This window comes from Schistocerca americana, chromosome 7 (assembly GCF_021461395.2).
Source record: "Schistocerca americana isolate TAMUIC-IGC-003095 chromosome 7, iqSchAmer2.1, whole genome shotgun sequence".
Classification (NCBI taxonomy): domain Eukaryota; kingdom Metazoa; phylum Arthropoda; class Insecta; order Orthoptera; family Acrididae; genus Schistocerca; species Schistocerca americana.
In genome coordinates, this window is record NC_060125.1 from 573,549,128 (window position 1) to 573,566,474 (window position 17,347).

A 17,347-nucleotide genomic window follows, 5' to 3' on the forward strand; every position below is an offset into this window, starting at 1 on the left:
CGTGAGGAGGACATCCAGCAACTTTATCAATGCCAAGCCGAAAAAGTGCTTGCATGACGGTCAGAGGTGGACCAACGCGTAATTGACATGCTCAGTTTGTGACGCTCTTACTCTTGAATACATCATCCAATTTTCCTGATATCGTAATCTTTCTATAAAAGTCTCTCTACCTGGTCATAAGCCTGGTCATGAGCCACGCATCACGCCGGTAAATGCAAACGACGCCTCGCTTGGTGTAAGGAGCGTAACCACTGGACGACTGAACAGTGGAAAATCGTTGTGTGGAATCTTGTTACACAGTGTGGCGATCCAATGGCAGGGTGTGGGTATGGCGAATGTCCGGTGAACGTCATCTGGAAATCGTTGTGTGGTGTCAAGTGGATTGAAATCGATTTTTGGATTTTATAGAACTCGACGCGTCGGGTAGACCGAGAAAATTTTATCAGTGCGTATCGCCACAAAATCATGCATTCGCACACTGTAATCATTTTCTTTGTCTGTACATGTACATCACACCTACCGGCTTTCCCCTCATTCCAATTCAAATAATTTCTTAGTAGGGTTTTTTTTTATTTTTTTTTTTTTTTTTTAGGTCCTAGCCTGTATTCCGTCGAATTCGCTGCAGCTAAGTAGTGCTTTACGACCATTGTTTCACTGGGTTGTTTGAGTCACATGTGTACCCTCTAGTCCTGGTATCTTCCTTCTACTGTCCGCATAGGCCACACTTTGTATATCTTAGGTATATTTTACCGCAGTAGCATGGAATACGGAAGGCACCCGGCTTACGGAGTACCAAGTCCTCTTTCACCATACGAAGTAGTGCTCGCGGTTTCGGAGGTGGACGGAGAACTAATTGTTTACCACTCTGCGCCAGGATTCTGACGATTTTGTCCGATACTTTTCTGGCGTGCAGCAGATCCGCCATTGTCCCCCTTAGCCCATCCTACACTATGTGATCAAAAGTATCCGAACACCCACAAAAACGTACGCTTTTCGTATTAGGCAGATTGCGCTGCCACCTACTGCCGGGTACTCCATATCGGCGACGTCAGCATTTATTGGACACCTGAGAGAGCAGAATTAGGCGCTCCGCGGAACTCACGGACTTCTAACGCGGTCAGGTGATTGACTGTCACTTGTGTCATTCGCTGTACGCGAGGTTTCCACACTCCTAAACATCCCTAGGTCCATTGTTTCCGATGTCACATAGAATTGGAAACGTGAAGGGACACGAACAGAACAAAGGCATACAGGCCGACCTCGTTTGTTGACTTACAGGGGCTGCCGATAGTTGAACAGGGTCTTAATTTGTAATAGGCAGACATCTCTCCAGACCATCACACAGGAATTTCAAACTACATCAGGATCCACTGCAAGTACTATGACAGTAAGGCGGGAGGTGAGAGAACTTGGATTTCATGGTCGAGAGGCTGGTCATGAGCCACGCATCACACCGGTAAATGCAAACGACGCCTCGCTTGGTGTAAGGAGCGTAATCACTGGACGACTGAACAGTGGAAAATCGTTGTGTAGAATCTTGGTACACAGTGTGGCGATCCAATGGCAGGGTGTGGGTATGGTGAATGTCCGGTGAACGTCATCTGGGAGCGTGTGTAGTGCCAAGAGTAAAATGCAGGGGCGGTGGTGCTATGGGGTAGTCGAGTTTTTCATGGCAGGGGCTTGCACCCCTAGTTCTTTTGTGTGGCATTCTCACAGACAGGCCTTCATCGAGGTTCTAAGAACCTTCTTGCTTCCCACTGCTGAAAAGCAATTCGGGGATGGCGATTGCATCTTTCAACACGATCGAGCACCTGTTCATAATGCACGGCCTGTGGCGGAGTGGTTACACTACAACAAATCCCCTTTAATGAACTGGCCTGCTCAGAGTCCTGACCAGAAAACTTTTTGATGTTTTGGAACGCCTGCTTCGTGTCATTCCTCACCGACCGACATAGATACCTCTCCTCAGTGCAGCACTCCGTGTGGAATGGGCTGCCACTCCACAAGAAGCCTTCCAGCACCTGACTCTACGTTTGTCTGCGAGAGTAGAAGCTGTCATCAAGGCTAACGGTCTGCCAACACCATATTCAAATCCAGCATAACCGATGGAGGGCGCAACGAACTTGTAAGTCATTTTCATCTCATAGTGCATTTGTTGGAAACGCTCTGTCTGAAAGCTCGTCAGAGTTTTATCTCGCCGTATCTGCGCTCAATACGTTGTTAGATTGTTAGAGCTCCAGAAGGCTCTCTTCGGTACTGCACTACCACTGTGGACCACTGTGCGTTACCTTTCTCATTGTATGAAGGTTATTGGCTCCTAGAGGATTGCCAGTGTGACTTTCCTGTACATACTGTATCACATGGTGCAATTCGCTTTGAGTTTTACAAGAACATCCAAAAAGGGAAGTTATCCACCTCCATGATGATATAGAGAGTTTTAATGTTGGAGGAACTCCTGGATCGTTTCCCCTCACTTTGGCCACACCGAAAAGGTGTCATCAACACATATGAAGAACCATTTGGGCTTGAATGTAGCTTTCTCCAGAGGCTTGCCCGAAATCTAGGCTGACGGCAGGCAATGAAGATGCCATCCGATTGATCACAATAGTCACCGTTGAAGAGAAATAATTAGCTCCGAGGACAGCTTCGGAAGTTCGTCTTTGTGGAGCTGCACATATCCCTGATGTGCTGAAAGGGATCCAAACATGGCATCCTTTTGAAGAGGGAGAACATATCAACGTCATCCCTAAGTTTCTGGTTACGCAGGTGTACAGATTGCAGACGCAGAATGCAATGTACCTGATACAGTGCTGCCATTTATATTGTCGTTTGATGTTTGGCCAACTGGTATGCCAGTGGGCCTGTGTTGCTTATAAGAGACTGTAGAGGATGGTCTTGTTTGTGAACTTCTGGTGAGCAGTTCTATGGTCTTCCTTTTATTACTGTTGCTCTTGTGTCCTTTTGATATCCTGTTTTCTGGGTCCTTGGATAAGGTGATCTATTTGCTGTTGCTCTCTGACATTGGAGGTATTACAGCGGTATTCCTTTTATTGCAGATAAAATGACTAAATACGGGTCATAGCGTTCTCGGGTGGCAGCTCTTTCCGCTTCCGGGATGTTTGTCTTCGGTGGAGCAGGGCTGGTGGGTGCGCTCCCCGCTTCATCTTCCACATCGCGTATGGAGAGGCTGCTCATTACATGTTCTATACGACTAATGAAATAAGCAACAGGTGCAGATGTCGGTGTTGTTTATGGAGATACATTCCTATAACTGTGACTGATAACTTTGAAAAATGGACTCTAAAATTGTATTCGTGGTTGCCAATCAGCAGCTGTGAAGCGCGATTTATCCAGAAACAGGTGGGCCCTAGTATGCAAATATCGATAATTATTTAGAGGTGATATGGAGCCTGAAGATGGTATACTAAATTGCTGATAGCGAAAATAAAATAACTTCTCAATCTGCATGGCTGTCTGGCGAATTTCTTCGTAAAATATTTGGCCATCCGATGTCCCACGTCCACAGTGGATCAACAGGGACTATCTCTGTAGTGGTCAGTGTGTGTAATATATTCCTAGGTTACGCCGTTATCTGGCTTAGATTTTAAGTTACTAAACCAGACATGCTGTGCTGAAGCGAGTATTCATAAGAGCTATTGGGAGAGGTCCTAAACGGATAAATAACTTGAAAGTACTCAAGGGGCGTGGCTACTCAACGTCATGATACTGGAAAGTTCAACGTAGCGCCGCTTCTCCATCGGCCTACGGTGCCATCATCAGCTGATTATTGAATAAACCTAATCATTGTATCCTAGCTTCAGCCCTTTACAAAAGCTATCGATTTTTGTGCAAAAAATTTATACACTTGGTTAGCACGTGATATAAGTTCTTAATGGGGGTTCATTTCTTTAAGTCTAATGTTCAGTTTCGTTTGACTTCAGTCACAGACACGAGCGCCCTCATTGTGCTTAGTTTACGTAAGCTTATAGGTCCACTAGAGCTCGTTGCTTCTTATGGAAGTGAAATCCTTTGTAGTCAACCTATCAGTCTCTTGCTGTTAACCATCAATTGTTTCGTGGGTTTTTAAAATTTTATTTATGAATCGGATTAGTTTTGGCACCATTTCTTCGAATTTTTACTGACTGACAGTACTAAGTAAAATATTTAACGAAGGTACGTTTATACTCTGTTTATTGCTGTACACTTACTGTTATTAATCTGTTGTTAATTGTGATACAAAACCTGGTATTCCCCACTTTTTTAATTCTGTACTCAATTTTTGTAGGACCCTATCATCCAGAGTTTACTTATCGACTGTTTCCGATGTAAGCTTCACTGTATGATCTTCTGGGGATGGCAAATTAAGTTGCCGAGTTAGTCAAGAATTAATTTAATAAAAATTCCAGCAGATGATGACTGATTATTTCTGTTCTTAAAATAAAAGAGACTTGCATATGGGAGCGAGTCTTGTGGTGAGGAAGCGGGTGCAGCTCGGATGGCGCACTGACGGCGCGTGTTGGTAGCGTGGTTTGAGGCGCCATGACACGGATTGCGTGGGCCAACCCGCCGGAGGCTGGAATCCCCCCTCGGGAATGTGTGTGTGTGTGTGTGTGTGTGTGTGTGTGTGTGTGTGTGTGTGTTGTTCTTAGCATAAGTAAGTTATAAGTAGTATGTAAGTCTAGGGATCGATGACCTCAGCAGTTTGATCCCTTAGGAATTCACACACATTCGGGGCGGTACACTCGTTTAGACAGCTAAAGGAGGCGCGGAGGCCGCACTGTGGCTGTGCTCAGAGAAGCCGCGTGAGATTGGCGGTGTCATCAATAGATGGCGGCACCTCTGCTTCTAAGTGACTGGCGGACCAGGTAAACTCATGTCTGAAACGTGATCGTGACTTTCAGGAACACGGCGCCACGACTAATGCACCGCGGTAAGTCGACAATTTGCAAAAGTTGAAGGGCGCCATCAAGTCCAGGAGGCCTGGAATGTCGATGGGCAGTATCAGTCTGTTGCAGGATAATGTTATCTATGTTGTTACTATTACGTTGCAGAAGATTCGCTCGGAAGCCCGTACACCTCCTTCATACAGGCCCGACCTCTCCTCACGCGATCTCCATGTTTTTGGCGTCCTAAAGAAAAGCATTCACGACCATCGATTTGCTTCGGGTGCGGAAACGGACGCCTGGGTACAATTATGGTACAAATATTTTTCCATGCAGGCACTGGTCGCCTTGTTATTAACAGTTGTTGTCATTACTAATGAAATAATAAACATTTTACTTACTTTTTTCCCACCTGTCTCGTTTTCGTCGCCATATTTTAAGGAGAAAAAGGCACACTTCCGAAATATCAGCTACGGCAATCGATCCGATGCAATAATTAGGGCCACAGTTCTGGTAGCTACTTCTGAAAGAACAGCTTTTAAAGTTCCTCGCACAGAAGTCGTTTATCCGTCCATTGCAGCCACATAGTGCTCGAGCGCGAAGTACTGCACTGTGCAGTGTGTAAGAGATTTGTGAAGTACTGCTAAGACACTGATAATGCTGTGTTCATTGTGCCAGTTTTTATGTTGCTATTCACAAATGCAGTCTTAATGAATGAGACGAATAAGTATGTCACTAAATAAGTAGCATAGCGCTATCTGATTATTAACATTGCTGTTGTGCTTTACTTTCCTTTGATTTTAAAGTTAGCACTGTTAAATTAAGGTATATTTGCAGGGGATGGACTAGTCTTCAATATGATTGGCATGTAAATTGTAAAGAGAAAATCATTTACTTCAGTTCATAATAATTTTCTAGTCACTTAGGTTTATTATTTTGATTTTGATGCCTTTATAATTGCGGAATACTAATTCGAGAATGTTCTTAAAATAATATTGAACTTACATGTGCGGGAGGTTGGCATATTAGGTGCTCATGTTACTTACTGTTTTTCACGAATAATAACATGTATTCTTTAACAAGATTTCAAAACACGTTGGACACACGTGTCTAACTCTTCCCTCTTATTCCCTCATCTTCGCATCCCTCGAAGTACGCTGTATAGAACACTGCCTTCAGGCATTAGGCACCTGCAGTGGAGCAGAGCGAGTGAAAAACAATTGCTGCGTGTGGAAGATTAAAAGCTATACTTTCAGAAGTACATTACCCCGTCTTATCAGAATTACGACCCAAACGTTCGCACAGGGTGAATTTCTGGGACTGATATCTTGTAAGTGTGTTTTTCTCTCTTCATAATAGAACGGCAGATTTGTGATGTTTCCTAGCTAGTTCAGTTACAAAATGGAGGAGGAGGCTTAAACATTTGTAATTAAATAACATGCTGCGTTCTGCCTGCTAAGAACATACGGCTGGTCTGATACACTATATCCCCGTTCTGTAACCTGTTCGTCCTCATCGTGACACCTGTGGGGCGGGACGTTGCCGTTCGGTGAGCCAACATTACGCCAAACCATCCCTAAGCTGTATTTGCTGCAGATTCCTTGAACACATTCTCACTTCTAATATAATAATCTTTCTTGAGACTGAGAAGCTTATGTCCACGAGTCAGCATGTTGCTGGAAAGCATCGCTCGTGCGAAACACAGTCTGTCCTCTTCCCACATACTATTCTATGAACTATGGACGAAGAGCAACTGTCGCTGATCGCATATTTCTAGATTTCCGTAAAGCATTTGACGCGGTGCCCCATTATAGGCTGTTAACGAAGGTACGAGCATATGGAATAAGTAGTTGGCAAGAGACGCAGAGAGGATAACTCCACTGACTCAATTGGATGATCGGCGTAACTATTAAGTAAGATAAATGCAATAAAACCTGAACCAGACTACTTACTGAGGAGCCAGTAGCACAGTTATAAAGACCAAAATAATATAAGTACTTGGGTAAAAACGCACTCTCTGTAGGAAAACTACCGTGTATTAATAATTAAAATGTACCTACTCACAGAGGTTCAGTGAGGGGTGTAATCACCATACCGCAGCGCCAAGTGGTAGGTATGCTAGTGCGTTAATGCGGAACCGATTTAACTGAGAAAAGAAATTAATTGCTGCTTTGGAGAACAGGTACAAATCTGGTGACTGGGTGCGGGAACGACGTATAGAAATGTCTCCATATGTAGTAGTTTAAGAAAGTCACATGGGCAGGAAACGTCAGACAAGTGTGAATAGCATGATCCAGATTCTATTATTACCAGTCACGTACATGCTTACACTATTTGTTCTACATGAACACTGGATTCGTTGAAGTGATTTAGTACAGTCTCAGATTGGGACACGGTGGCCAAAATTGCAACTATTTCTGTCCATCGTCAATTGGTAATTCATTAACGAATTAGCATTTCGACTAAATTTCACTGCCATGTGATAGTACAGAGAGCACTGGGATTCCCTGAGTGGCTCCACTTTAACTGTGACCACCAAGGAGTTCTTAGGTTCAATAATGTCAAAGGTTTTGTGTCTAAAATGAACACTGAAAATTAATGATTTCACAAACTGTCTGTAGATAAATTTCGCGAAACATTTTCAGATTATACGAGGGCAGTTCTATAAGTAATGCAACACTTTTTTTTTCTCGGCCAATTTTGGTTGAAAAAACCGGCAATTTCTTATGGAATATTTTCAAACATTCCCGCTTCGTCTCGTATAGTTTCATTGACTTCCGACAGGTGGCACGCTGTACGGAGCTGTTAAAATGGCGTCTGTAACGGATGTGCGTTGCAAACAACGGGCAGTGATCGAGTTTCTTTTGGCGGAAAACGAGGGCATCTCAGATATTCATAGGCGCTTGCAGAATGTCTACGGTGAGCTGGCAGTGGACAAAAGCACAGTGAGTCGTTGGGCAAAGCGTGTGTCATCATCGCCGCAAGGTCAAGCAAGACTGTCTGATCTCCCGCGTGCGGGCCGGCCGTGCACAGCTGTGACTCCTGGAATGGCGGAGCGTGCGAACACACTCGTTCGAGATGATCGACGGATCACCATCAAACAACTCAGTACTCAACTTGACATCTCTGTTGGTAGTGCTGTCACAATTGTTCACCAGTTGGGATATTCAAAGGTTTGTTCCCGCCGGGTCCCTCGTTGTCTAACCGAACACCATAAAGAGCAAAGAAGAACCATCTGTGCGGAATTGCTTGCTCGTCATGTGGCTGAGGGTGACAATTTCTTGTCAAAGATTGTTACAGGCGATGAAACATGGGTTCATCACTTCGAACCTCAAACAAAACGGCAATCAATGGAATGGCGCCACACCCACTCCCCTACCAAGAAAAAGTTTAAAGCCATACCCTCAGCCGGTAAAGTCATGGTTACAGTCTTCTGGGACGCTGAAGGGGTTATTCTGTTCGATGTCCCTTCCCATGGTCAAACGATCAACTCTGAAGTGTATTGTGCTACTCTTCAGAAATTGGAGAAACGACTTCAACGTGTTCGTAGGCACAAAATTCTGAACGAACTTCTCCTTCTTCATGACAACGCAAGACATCACAAGTCTTCGCACCCAAGAGGAGCTCACAAAACTTCAGTGGACTGTTATTCCTCATGCACCCTACAGCCTCGATCTCGCACCGTCGGATTTCCATATGTTTGGCCCAATGAAGGACGCAATCCATGGGAGGCACTACGCGGATGATGAAGAAGTTATTGATGCAGTATGACGTTGGCTCCAACATCGACCAGTGGAATGGTACCGTGCCGGCATACAGGCATGCAGGCCCTCATTTCAAGGTGGCGTAAGGCCGTAGCATTGAATGGAGATTATGTTGAAAAATAGTGTTGTGTAGCTAAAAGATTGGGGAATAACCTGGTGTATTTCAATGCTGAATAAAACAACCCCTGTTTCTGAAAAAAAATGTGTTGCATTACTTATTGAACTGCCATCGTAATACACTACTGGCCATTAAAATTGCTACACCAAGCTGAAATGCAGATAATAAACGGGCATTTATTGGATGAATGTACTATACTAGAACTGACACGTGATTACATTTTCACGCAATTTGGGTGCATAGAGCCTGAAAAATCAGTACCCAGAACAACCCCCTCTGGCCGTAATAACGGCCTTGATACGCCTGGGCATTGAGTCAAACAGAGCGTGGAAGGCGTGTACAGGTACAGCTGCCCATGCAGCTTCAACACGATACCACAGTTCATCAAGAGTAGTGACTGGCGTATTGTGACGAGCTAGTTGCGCGGCCACCATTGACCAGACGTTTTCAATTGGTGAGATATCTAGCGAACGTGCTGGCCAGGGCAGCAGTCGAACATTTTCTATATACAGAAAGGCCCCGTACAGGATCTGCAACATGCGGTAGTGCATTATGATGCTGAAATATAGGGTTTCGCACTGATCGAATGAAATGTAGAGCCACTGGTCGTGCAACATCTGAAATGTAACGTCCACTGTTCAAAGTGCCGTCAATGTGAACAAGAGGTGACCGAGACCTGTAACCAATGGTACCCCATACCATCACTTCCCCTTATACGCCAGTATGGCGATGACGAATACACGCTTACAATGAGCATTCACCGCGATGTCGCCAAACACCGATGCGACCATCATGATGCTTTAAACAGAACCAGGATTCATCCACAAAAATGACGTTTTGCCATCCGTGCATCCAGGTTCGTCGTTGAGTACACCATCGCAGGCGCTTCTGTTCAAGGTTAATCGCAGCTATGGTCTCCGAGCTGATAGTCCATGCTGCTGCAAACGTCGTCGAACTGTTCGAGCAGATGGTTGTTGTCTTGCAAACGTCCCTATCTGTTGACTCAGGGATCGAGACGTGGCTGCAACATCCGTTACAGCCATGCGGATAAGATACCTGTTATCTCGACTGCTAGTGATTCGAGGCCGTTGGAATCCAGCACGGCGTTCCGTATTACCCTTCTGAACCCACCGATTCCATATTCTGCTAACAGTCATTGGATCACGACCAACGCGAGCAGCAATGTCGCGATACGATAAACCGCAATTGCGATAGGCTACAATTCGATCTTTATCAACGTCGGAAACGTGATGGTACGCATTTCTCCTCCTTACACGAGGCATCACAAGAACTTTTCGGCTGGCAACGCCGGTCAACTGCTGTTTGCGTACGAGAAATCGGTTGGAAACTTTCCTCACGTCAGCACGTTGTAGGTGTCGCCAACGGCGCCAGGCTTGTGTGATTGATCTGAAAAGCTAATGATTTGCATATCACAGCATCTTCTTCCTGTCGGTTAAATTTCGTGTCTGTAGCACGTCATCTTCGTGGCGCAGCCATTTTCATGGCCAGTAGTGTATTGGCATACAGATAACTGTATGAGCTGTGACTGTTCGTTGCACATTCTTTACATGGTTTTCAGATATTCTTAAATAACATTTTTGACTGTGTTACGATGATTCGAAAGTGGATCTCGACCCAAAAATAGTCATCGAGTGAATAAAAAAAGTAAAATATGCTACTTTGGACTGGTTTCTCGTTCTACTGATTAACAGACTTTGCTGACCCACAGCTACTGCGGCGCGCTGGAATTTCTTAAAGACAGGAATGTATGAATATTCTTAGTTTCGTTTATTTAAATTTTTTAGCGGCAAAAGAGCGAAAAACAGTTTTACCATAACGTAAACTCAATTACTGAACGAAACATTTCATTTAGTGTAAAATCAAGAACGTCCATGGAAAGCTGATGAACTGTGCATACAATGCGATGTATGATAAATGTGCATAGCATTAAAATTTATAGTTGTTATGTCTTTTCCGGAAGACGGGAGTGTATGAACTTGACTCATGACAGCCGAGAGCTTAAACAGTCGGCAGCCATCTTGCTCGTGGTCTGTTGGAGGCATTCTGTTTTGAGAACTTCGGGTAGAAGAGGGACCTGACACTCCTGAGCCACATGCTGGTCGCCATTCGATAGCGTCGAATATTTTCTAAGTGTTTAAACGGGGACTTGTTATATTTGAGTGTGAATAATTAAACTCGTAAATTTTTTATAATTCATGTTAGGAGAACTAGTGTGAAGTCAGAAACTTCACGGCCATTATTGCCTAGTGACCTTAACATGTAATTTGAACTACATTGTAACTTTGCAGCTATAATTTAAAACTTATACCAAATGAACTTTTTTTTTTTTTTTTGAAGCGGATCAACTCCATTTTGTTAAATCGTAAAATTGTGAATTGTGAAAATAATTTTTTACCACAAATTCCTGCCTGGATATTTTTGATCTTGGCTACTAGATTTTCAACATATTTATGGCAAATGTGTTTGATTAGCATAGCAATATCTTAACACACCAACCACGCATTCAGAGGTCCTACGAGCAGTGACTTAATTTCTACATCTCACCTGGTGGCTGACGAACTTTATTCTACAGAAAAGTTTCTTGACAACAACAGTTTGTTTGCAAGTAACAGGTTGGTAGGTACAGGACCAATCAAAACAAAACATTCATACGGTCGCATGGTGCCAAATTTAGTCCTTTTTCTAGAAGTGATTTCGCCCCATCAGAGCTTTTCTTCCTCGTGAGATTTATTACGGTTTATCGTTGCTCGTCTTGAGGTTGTTTTACCCTTGCTGAAAGTTGTTCAAACGTGGAGAATTGCATGGTTGTAGCACAACGCTGAGATCAACAGCAGCCCACTACCTAGAAGTAGGTGAGAGTAAAGGAGCCATTCTTAACTGAACCACGAGCAGTTTCTTACATCTTGTGTCAAGTCGTCAACATCGTTCCTCATATATGAGCTTTTTTTTTCTTATGTGATTGGTGGGTGGCTGCAATGTTTAAATGATGGAAGATCCTCGCGATTGTTGGTCATAGTAAACCAATAAAAACGACGAGAGCTGAGGATACCCTCTTTTCCGTCGTGGAGCTTAGCCAGCTTCTTAAAACCCTGACAAATCTCCTTCTCAAAGAACACTCTGATATGTGATCATGAGCTGTCCCTGCAAATTAGCTGTCTGTATTGATCTTGGTTATCCAATCGAGGGCAGCTGTTTACGAAACGTCGTGTGAGGCGTAAAAACCAGCTGTCCGAGAGACTTTTCCCACGAAATGACATGAAAACTGAGCTCTCACAGTCACGTCCTAATTATTTTCATGTAAAATTGTAAGGTATTTTCGTTTGAAATATATGTAAAGTAAGCGTGTAACCATGAATTATACAGAAATTAACAACTTTCATTGTAGCTCTTCCAATGATTATTGAATGACTTATTACCAAGGCGCATTAGTATTAGCACTGATACATGCAGAAATATACCACCCTATGAGTTTGGCTAATTCCATTTCTCTTTGTTTTCGTGACTCAGTAATGACGTATGATAGCTTCTCGAATATGCACACGTAATTCTATCAGGCAGACAGATAAAAACATGTTCACCATTGAAGACAGATTGATAAAAGCATGAAATTAAATTTCGAACCTAGTGGCATTGATACTCTTAAATGGCAATCAGCGTGTAACTGTCACTGTCCTTCGGAATTCTTGTAACACAGTGAAATTTATTTATCTGACCCTTGTTTCCATTATCCTGATAAAATTTAGTATTAATACCCACACCTATTAAAATACACTCCTGGAAATGGAAAGAAGAACACATTGACACCGGTGTGTCAGACCCACCACACTTGCTCCCGACACTGCGAGAGGGCTGTACAAGCAATGATCACACGCACGGCACAGCGGACACACCAGGAACCGCGGTGTTGGCCGTCGAATGGCGCTAGCTGCGCAGTATTTGTGCACCGCCGCCGTCAGTGTCAGCCAGTTTGCCGTGGCATACGGAGCTCCATCGCAGTCTTTAACACTGGTAGCATGCCGCGACAGCGTGGACGTGAACCGTATGTGCAGTTGACGGACTTTGAGCGAGGGCGTATAGTGGGCATGCGGGAGGCCGGGTGGACGTACCGCCGAATTGCTCAACACGTGGGGCGTGAGGTCTCCACAGTACATCGATGTTGTCGCCAGTGGTCGGCGGAAGGTGCACGTGCCCGTCGACCTGGGACCGGACCGCAGCGACGCACGGATGCACGCCAAGACCGTAGGATCCTACGCAGTGCCGTAGGGGACCGCACCGCCACTTCCCAGCAAATTAGGGACACTGTTGCTCCTGGGGTATCGGCGAGGACCATTCGCAATCGTCTCCATGAAGCTGGGCTACGGTCCCGCACACCGTTAGGCCGTCTTCCGCTCACGCCCCAACATCGTGCAGCCCGCCTCCAGTGGTGTCGCGACAGGCGTGAATGGAGGGACGAATGGAGACGTGTCGTCTTCAGCAATGAGAGTCGCTTCTGCCTTGGTGCCTTTGATGGTCGTATGCGTGTTTGGCGCCGTGCAGGTGAGCGCCACAATCAGGACTGCATACGACCGAGGCACACAGGGCCAACACCCGGCATCATGGTGTGGGGAGCGATCTCCTACACTGGCCGTACACCACTGGTGATCGTCGAGGGGACACTGAATAGTGCACGGTACATCCAAACCGTCATCGAACCCATCGTTCTACCATTCCTAGACCGGCAAGGGAACTTGCTGTTCCAACAGGACAATGCACGTCCGCATGTATCCCGTGCCACCCAACGTGCTCTAGAAGGTGTAAGTCAACTACCCTGGCCAGCAAGATCTCCGGATCTGTCCCCCATTGAGCATGTTTGGGACTGGATGAAGCGTCGTCTCACGCGGTCTGCACGTCCAGCACGAACGCTGGTCCAACTGAGGCGCCAGGTGGAAATGGCATGGCAAGCCGTTCCACAGGACTACATCCAGCATCTCTACGATCGTCTCCATGGGAGAATAGCAGCCTGCATTGCTGCGAAAGGTGGATATACACTGTACTAGTGCCGACATTGTGCGTACTCTGTTGCCTGTGTCTGTGTGCCTGTGGTTCTGTCAGTGTGATCATGTGATGTATCTGACCCCAGGAATGTGTCAATAAAGTTTCCCCTTCCTGGGACAATGAATTCACGGTGTTCTTATTTCAATATCCAGGAGTGTATGTTCAGTGCAGTTTACAAAACTGTCGGGCAACAATTATGCTCGTAGAAGATATTTCTAATTTTGAAGAGACAGAACTTGTTCTTTGCAATCATTAAGCATGCCATCATTAGGCTTGTGCCTTAATTTTCCTTTTCTCTCCGGCTGTGAGACGTAGCCTAAGGAGTACAAGTATATGAGAGATGATGAACCGGTGGTTTCGTATTAACTTTTGTTTTTTAACACGATTTTATTTTTACGTAGCTTTTTCTCTATGCTAATTCTTTATTGAGTGTTTGAATTAAATTTGTCCATCGCTAATCATACTAATTGTCTATGGTTAACCAAGTTGCCATTGAAAGATTAATCAGTTTTTACGAGTTCTATTACCTTCTGATTAACTCCGTCTTTTGGCTTTTCGGGAAATAACACAGGGCCAGAGAATGAATTGAACAGTAAAAATGACTCATTTCATTTGTCAATTTACACTTCGGATTTAAATGATATTTTAGTAATATATTTAAATAACAACATCATATTTAAAAAAAATATTACGTCACCACATTATTATATGCTTAATCTAATTTCCAAAAGTCACGTCGACCGACCTGTTTTGTTATAACTTTATCCCCAGAAAATGTGTATATAGTAACACCATCTAATTGCTATATTCATGGTGTTACACTCTGTCAACAAATCTCTATAGTTTTGGATGAATGCATTACCTTTGCTAGCATCGTTGTACGCTCAGTTCACTTCAGTTGATATTTAATATTCATCCCTTTCTTTTACGTTTGTTGCCGGCCGGAGTGGCCAAGCGGTTAAAGGCGCTACAGTCTGGAACAGCGCGACCGCTACGTCGCAGCTTCGCATCCTGCCTCGGGGATGGATGTGTGTGATGTACTTAGGTTAGTTAGGTTTAAGTAGTTCTAAGTTCTAGGGGACTAATGACCTTAGAAGTTAAGTCCCATAGTGCTCAGAGCCATTTGAACTATTTTTTTTTTTACGTTTGTTACAAAATCTGTGTAATTATTACTACATTATTTTCCGTCTTCAAACTCAGTTCCATGCTGTTATGTTTTCTTTATGCTAAGTATTAAATTGTTGCTTATTACCTTATTCTGTACATCAGTGAGCATGTGACTTCCTTTTCTATAAGAAGTTCTAGTAATTTACCTGTTATACTAGTGTTGATGTCATCCACGAAGGGAAATTTTTCTCCCAGCAGCTACATTACATGGGTCAAGTGCACTGTGAGATGAGGTTGAAAGTAAAATACTATATCGATAGGGTCGCACTATCTTGTACTGCTTCACAAAAGGGCACGAGGTAGCGTTCGTGTCTTGTTCTTGTTTATATTCACTTCGACATCCAGTACACTATTTCGTGCATGTTATACCTGCATTCGAACTACTGTCGTGGGAAACGACATGTCCACGTAATTGTTCGGTTCTGACGATTACTAAAGAGATCTTAGTACTTATGTATCGGAGCAGACTTGCGATTGGACTCAAGACTTTCTTTCAGATAGAACTCAACACGTCGCGCTTAACAGAACTAAATCGACAGATGTAAAATTAATATCCGGTGTAGCACAACTTGCTGTTTAGAATATACACTCCTGGAAATGGAAAAAAGAACACATTGACACCGGTGTGTCAGACCCACCACACTTGCTCCGGACACTGCGAGAGGGCTGTATAAGCAATGATCACACGCACGGCACAGCGCACACACCAGGAACCGCGGTGTTGGCCGTCGAATGGCGCTAGCTGCGCAGCATTTGTGCACCGCCGCCGTCAGTGTCAGCCAGTTTGCCGTGGCATACGGAGCTCCATCGCAGTCTTTAACACTGGTAGCATGCCGCGACAGCGTGGACGTGAACCGTATGTGCAGTTGACGGACTTTGAGCGAGGGCGTATAGTGGGCATGCGGGAGGCCGGGTGGACGTACCGCCGAATTGCTCAACACGTGGGGCGTGAGGTCTCCACAGTACATCGATGTTGTCGCCAGTGGTCGGCGGAAGGTGCACGTGCCCGTCGACGTGGGACCGGACCGCAGCGACGCACGGATGCACGCCAAGACCGTAGGATCCTACGCAGTGCCGTAGGGGACCGCACCGCCACTTCCCAGCAAATTAGGGACACTGTTGCTCCTGGGGTATCGGCGAGGACCATTCGCAACCGTCTCCATGAAGCTGGGCTACGGTCCCGCACACCATTAGGCCGTCTTCCGCTCACGCCCCAACATCGTGCAGCCCGCCTCCAGTGGTGTCGCGACAGGCGTGAATGGAGGGACGAATGGAGACATGTCGTCTTCAGCGATGAGAGTCGCTTCTGCCTTAGTGCCAATGATGGTCGTATGCGTGTTTGGCGCCGTGCAGGTGAGCGCCACAATCAGGACTGCATACGACCGAGGCACACAGGGCCAACACCCGGCATCATGGTGTGGGGAGCGATCTCCTACACTGGCCGTACACCACTGGTGATCGTCGAGGGGACACTGAATAGTGCACGGTACATCCAAACCGTCATCGAACCCATCGTACTACCATTCCTAGACCGGCAAGGGAACTTTCTGTTCCAACAGGACAATGCACGCCCGCATGTATCCCGTGCCACCCAACGTGCTCTAGAAGGTGTAAGTCAACTACCCTGGCCAGCAAGATCTCCGGATCTGTCCCCCATTGAGCATGTTTGGGACTGGATGAAGCGTCGTCTCACGCGGTCTGCACGTCCAGCACGAACGCTGGTCCAACTGAGGCGCCAGGTGGAAATGGCATGGCAAGCCGTTCCACAGGACTACATCCAGCATCTCTACGATCGTCTCCGTGGGAGAATAGCAGCCTGCATTGCTGCGAAAGGTGGATATACACTGTACTAGTGCCGACATTGTGCATGCTCTGTTGCCTGTGTCTGTGTGCCTGTGGTTCTGTCAGTGTCATCATGTGATGTATCTGACCCCAGGAATGTGTCAATAAAGTTTCCCCTTCCTGGGACAATGAATTCACGGTGTTCTTATTTCAGTTTCCAGGAGTGTACATAAATGATCTAACAGAAAGCGTCGGATGCCCTTTAAGGCTATTCGCAGATGATGCAGTTGTTTCCACCGAAGAAGCAACGCCAGAAAATAGAAATAATCTGCTGAATGACCGGCAGAGAACTGATAAATGGTGCAGATACTGGCAGTTGTCCCTGAACGTAGAAAAATGTAACATATTGAGCATGTATAGGAAAAGGAATCCACTACTGTACAGCTACACTGTTGATGACAAACAGCTGGAGACAGCGTCTGCCGTAAAATATCTAGACGTAAATATCCAGGGCAACCTTAAGTGGAAAGACCATATAAAACACATAGTGGGAAAAGCAGACAGAAGACTCAAATTCA